The sequence below is a fragment of the Macaca nemestrina genome, chromosome 15 (assembly GCF_043159975.1).
Source record: "Macaca nemestrina isolate mMacNem1 chromosome 15, mMacNem.hap1, whole genome shotgun sequence".
In the NCBI taxonomy this organism is placed as follows: Eukaryota; Metazoa; Chordata; class Mammalia; order Primates; family Cercopithecidae; genus Macaca; species Macaca nemestrina.
The window spans coordinates 95095590-95101413 of record NC_092139.1 but is presented as its reverse complement, the minus strand read 5'-3'; the positions used below and the strand labels follow the sequence as shown (position 1 = coordinate 95101413).

Below are 5824 nucleotides of genomic sequence, written 5' to 3'. Positions count from 1 at the left end.
TGGTAGACTGCGGGACCCTGCCCTTTATCTTAAGATCTCAGGCAGGGTACGGTGGCTCACGCCTGTAATCCCAGCACTTTGGGAGGCTGAGGTGGGCAGATCACAAGGTCAGGAGTTCAAGACCAGCCTGGCCAACATGGTGAAACCCCGTCTGTACTAAAAATACAATAATTAGCCGGGCGTGGTGGCAAGTAGGTGCCTGTAATCCCAGCTACTCAGGAGGCTGAGGCAGGAGAATTGCTTGAACCCTGGAGGCAGAGGTTACAGTGAGCTGAGATCATGCCACTGTACTGCAGCCTGGGTGACAGAACGAGATTCCGTCTCAAAAAATCATAATAATAATAAAATAAAAAATAAAAATAAAAATCTCAGTGAGGAATCAAACAGATGGTGGATATGAGGATAAATCTACCCAGCCCTGCCTTGCCTTAAGCCACCAATGTGAGGGCTCCAGATACATCTCTGGATGTGACTGAGATGAGCCTGGGCTGCCTTCTTGTTTCTGGCCTCTGTGCTTCTGAGAGCCCTTTTCTCTCAATTGAAGCCCCCTTCCTATCCCTGCTATTCTTTCACCCTTCCAATTCCTGTATCCCAGGAGTGAGGCTGGAGAATGAGTGGAAAGAAGACACCTTTGCTTGGGACTCTTTCAGATGCCAGCTGGCATGGGTTTTTGTCCTGGCTTTGAGCTGAGCATCAGCAAGGACGGATCCCCTGCCTGCAGCAGGTAGGTCCTGGGAATGCCGAGGAGGCCCCTCTGTGTAGATGGAAGGGAATGGCCACATCCCACTGCAGGGAGACACAGTAAAGGCCCGTCTGTGTCCAGAATCTTCTGTGCACCAGGGGCTTTCCTCACTCAACCCTGAGCTCAAGTTACATGGTTAGCACTCTTAATCCCATTTTACAGAAGAGAAAACAGAGGCTTGGAGAGACTTAACCACCACCCCAGGATTACACACAGAAACCTAGGGAGTGTTGGTACCTGGGTCGAATGTCGCAGCTATTTCTGCTTTCTGGGTCACCTGGGCAAGCCATGTCCCCTTCTCTGGAGCTTTGGTAACCCGGAAGCACAAAAGGAGGCTGTGAGTGGACCAGCCAGTGGTTCTCAAGCTTCGGCGCACATGAGAATGTTCTGGAGGTCTCGTTACAACACAGATCACCGGGCTCATCCCCAGCAATGAATTGCTGATTCATTAGGTCGGGGATGGGGCCCAAGAGTGTGTATTTCTGACAAGTTCCAGGGAGATGCTGATGCTGATGGTCCAGGGACCACACTTTTGAGGACCACTTGGCTGGATGAACTCAGATTCTTTTGAGTAGTGACATTGAATGGTTTCTTCCAAGTACTGCTGAGTCCGCTGGCTTCCCCTGCGATCCGTGACCCACTTCCCCAGTGGCTCTGCTCACATGAGTCCTGACAGAGATGATGTCCTGCGAGTTTTCTGGCAAACCCAGAGGAGAAGTCTAGAGAGCGGATCTGAGGGCTCTGCAGCAACGGAGTGAGCTTTCAGCGAACTCCAACACGGCACAGGTGAGACGACGGCATAGAGCTTCGGGACTCAATCTTCTCGTGCAGCGTTGGAGAGCAGGGCTCGGGGGTGACCAGGGGGCTCGAGGTGACAGCTCCTCGGAAGCCCCCACCCCTCCACCACCCCATCAGGATTTGCACTGCGTCTGCCAGGCTGCTCTGATATATCGGCCCTCTCCTGGGAGCCTCCCAACTTGCTGTTGGTAAACAAAGCCTTTATTTCCCAGGTCGGTGGGGAAAATTTCAGGCCTTTATAATTAAGTGTCCCGGTGAAGGGCAGCTGCCGAATTCTGGCGCTGGGTGCCCGTCGGGCTGGTGATGGATGGCAACAACACATCATCCCAGCGGCAGCCGGGCTGTGAGCTATGGGGGTCATATATCACGGCAGGCCTGGCTGCTCTTCACTGTACACCATGGAAGCCACAGTCAGCAGGCAGCTTGGGCTCTGGCTGGGGATGGAGGTGAAGAGGGGCATGGGCTAGCCCGGGAGGCCCTTCCCTATCCTCTTATGGTTCAGATGAGGAAGCTGGGGGCCAGAGTGGACTGAGGTCAGCCCCACACCTATTTTCTCCTGCCTCCAATGCTCTCATCATCCAACCCCTCGCTCTGGAAGACCTTGAGAAGCCTAACTTGAGTCTACCCTTTTCTCCACTTCTTTTGTCCAACCCATCATCAACATTCCTGTTGTTTCTGCCCCTTAAATGGCTCCAGAATTAATCTACTTTTCTCCTAATTATGATCACCATCCTTGTCCAAGCCACCACCTCTCCCTCTCTCTTGCTGTGCTCTCCTACTGTGGATGGGATGGAATTGCCTGCTTCTGAAGGTGGCCATGTGACTTTGTCACTAGAATGAAGCAGAAGTATCAATGTGTCAGTTCCAGTCAAGACTTCCAGTGGCCTTGAGGCTTCCACTGTCTTGAGATTCTGCCATTGCTATGAGAAGGACACGCCCAGGCTAGCTTTCAATCCTAGGAGAGGATGAGACAGCTAGGGGCAAATTTGTTCCAGCTAAAATGCTCCAGCCAATCCAAACATAGAGAAGAACACTCCCCAAGCCAACTACTGACCCCTAGAAGTGTGAACTATAATAATAGATGATAGGTCTTACATGCCATCAAGTTTTGGGATTGTTTGTTATGCAGCAAAAGCTAACTGATACATATTGTTTATAAGCCCTTGCATGATTTAGGCCCTTCTAACTTCTCCAATCTTATCTCCTATCCTTCTCCTCTATAATTATTGCTCTTCCCTCTCTCCAGGCCTTTGCCCTTACAGTGCTCTCCATCTGGACAGTTTTTGTCATGGTTTTCTTCCTGCCCTTTAGGTCTCAGTATAAATGCCACTTCCGTAGACCTTCTTTGACCATCCCTTCAAAAGTAAGTTTCCCGATCTATTATTACATTCTCTATTTCAATCTCTTGTTTATGTGCTTCATAAAAGTTAAAATAAAAACAACAACAGGCTGGGTTTGGTGGCTCATGCCTATAATCCCAGCACTTTGGGAGACTGAGGCTGGCAGATCACCTGAGGTCAGGAGTTTGAGACCAGCCTGGCCAACATGCGGAAACTCTGTCTCTACTAAAAATACAAAAAAATTAGCTGGGCAAGGTGTCATCTCAGCTACTTGGGAAGATGAGGCAGGAGAATCGCTTGAACCTGGGAAGTGAAGGTTGCAGTGAGCCAAGATTGCACCATTGCACTCCAGCCTGGGTGACAAGAGCGAGACTCCACCTCAAAAAACAAAACAAAACAAAACCCAAGAGCAATTTAATTATTTTATGTGTCAGTCCTTGCTGTTCCTTATTATTATTCTTATTATTTCTCTCTCTGTTCTTCTCTGCTGCAGGTTTCACGATGGCCAGAGCCAGCTCTTAGAATCCTTCCTCTTCTTGCCTTTGTCCCTAGCACTGAGCTCAGTGCCTGGACATAGTAGCTGCCCAGTAGATATATGATGACTGAATGTCAACTGGACATCTCATGGTGTGTTCAGGACAGAGCCAAGATAGAACCCAGATCTTCTGGGAGAGAACACCAGTGCCTGCTTTGGGCTGACAAGGACTTTATGTGTGCATTATCGTTGTGTGATTGGAAGGGTTGGAGTTGGAGGCGAGAGCAAACCTAGACAAAGGGGCCATTAGGTGTGGTCTCTACAAGGCAGGGCAGGGGACATACACCTGTCAGGTCATCACTGTGTCCCTGGTGCTCACACCATGCCTGGCCTAGAAACAGGCTTCATAACTATTGTCAGATTAGCAGATAAAAGAGGTAGGTTCCTAACTCAGGGCTTAGATGGGCCTCCAGGACCCATGACCCTATGAAACGGTGAGCACACTGAAGAGATCACAGCTCTAGGAGGGGCTATGTCACAAGACAGGTCCTATGGAGCACTGATGCCCTTCTGGGCTTCACAAGTTAATCACATCTCTTTCTTACAGACCTTTTCAGAGCCTTTAATATGCTAATGAACTCTGGGATTCCCAGAGTTCAACTCAGCATAGGAATGCTGAGTTGCCCAGTGGTACTGACCAGGGGATGCTTTTATCAGTGAACATTTTGTAGAATTCTTGGTCTGCAGGACACACTGACCTGGAATCAGGTCACAAACTACTGTCTCATAGGTCAAATCCAGCCCTCAGATATTTTTCACTAGGCCCTTGTAGGGTTTTAAAAGACAGTAACTCTTAAACATTTTTAAAAGCTAAACTTGCAGTTTCTCTCCAAGAAATAAGAAGTGTGCATTCTGGACCCACATTCCTGATCACTTGAGCCCAGGAGGTCAAGGCTGCAGTAGGCTATGATCACACCACTGCCCTCTAGCCCAGGCTACAGAACAAGGCCCTGTCTCAAAAAAAAAAAAAATTAAATTAAATTAAATAAGATTTTTTTTTTAAGGCTTAACACACCTAGTATACAGGAAGCATTCAAAATTATAGCTCAGGTCATATTGCTTAAAAATAATGATAATCATATTCCTGTTTCAGTTTGAACTTCTGGCCATGTAGATCCTGAACTTTGACCCAGACCCTATGCCCAGTTTTATGCCAGCCCCAGGCCCCCAGCCAGGTGGTCACAGCCCTGGGTCAGCAGCTGCAGCCCCTGAGTTCTTCAACATTCCCCCAGTAGTGTGCCCAGCTCTGACCTCTCAGACAGAAGAAGGCAAAACAATTAGCTTCTGGGGAGGTATGAGCCAGTCTCAGGCCCTGTTCCTCCTCCCTACCCCCCACCCACCTCCCTATCCCCAACCTTCCCCTTCACTCCCCTGCTCCCCAACAGCACAAATACCTCTAATAGGAGCTTTGAGCTGCCCCCTTCTCTCCCTTCCCTTTATCCTGCCCAGGCTGGGGGCTGTCATTGGAGCTGTTTGCTTTCCTCAGGCAAGCCCCCACACCCTTCCCTGGAGCCATCCCTTGGGGTCCCTTCTTTCCCTAGAAAATGTCCAAGCCAGTAAGGAGAGTCAGACATTCATGCGCCCGTCCAGGGCAAAGCTCAGCTTGCTGGGATGGCACGTGACATTCTGGGTCGCTGGTAGTAAACGGAGAAGGCTTGGGCCAGACGAGGAAGGTAAAAATATAACTGAACAGAGTGCAAGGCAGTAGGGCATGGTGGGAACTATGGCAAACGGCAGAGCAAAGGCCCTTCCTGCTCTTCAGTCTACCTCATCTGTAACCCACTCATTGTGCCCATTTTACAGATGAGGACACTGAGGCAAGACAAATTGCCACGCACAGACCTCGCCCAAGGTCTCACAGAGGGCAAGGGGTGGAGCAGGGGTTTACCCCCCAGGAGATCTGGGCCTGAGTCTGCCGCTCAGACCACAGTACCCCACAGCTTTGCTTGAGGAGGGGGCTGTGGCTGTCACTGCAGGAAAAACTCCTCCCCTCCCAATCAGAGACACCCATGTGATGCTTCGGGTGTGCTCCAACCTCCTAGGACCTCACACCGCCAAGGCTTTGTGCATGCAGCTCCCTCCACCCGGAGTCCTCTCTTATTTGTGTACTGAGTCAAATGGAACCTTATCCTTTGAGGGTCAGTTCAAGTGTTGTGTTTGTTCTGCAGCCTTCTGTGGTCCTCCCTGAAGTCATCACTTTTCCTGGACAAGCTCCTAAATGAGCAGCAGGCCTTGTACTCTCCAAGAAGCCTTCATGGAGGCCCCTGGTCCTCAGCGTCTGGAACATTCCTCTTGCTCCTTAATCACTGGTGCCTCACACCCCCGTTAAAGCACGTTTCCTCCTGGCCCACGAGCTCTCGGGGGTGGGGGGCCCCAGCCACGTTTGGTTTGTCTTGTCCCCTTCTCCCC

At 50.3% G+C, this 5824-nt stretch overlaps 1 long non-coding RNA gene across 1 annotated transcript; it reads left to right on the top strand.

Annotated features, from left to right (window-relative positions):
* The first annotated feature begins 478 nt into the window (after window positions 1–478).
* LOC139358949 (uncharacterized) lies at window positions 479–3609 on the top strand. Its single transcript, XR_011614436.1, has 3 exons — window positions 479–724; window positions 2852–2903; window positions 3374–3609. It is a non-coding gene; the product is annotated as an uncharacterized lncRNA (long non-coding RNA).
* The last annotated feature ends 2215 nt before the right edge of the window (window positions 3610–5824 follow it).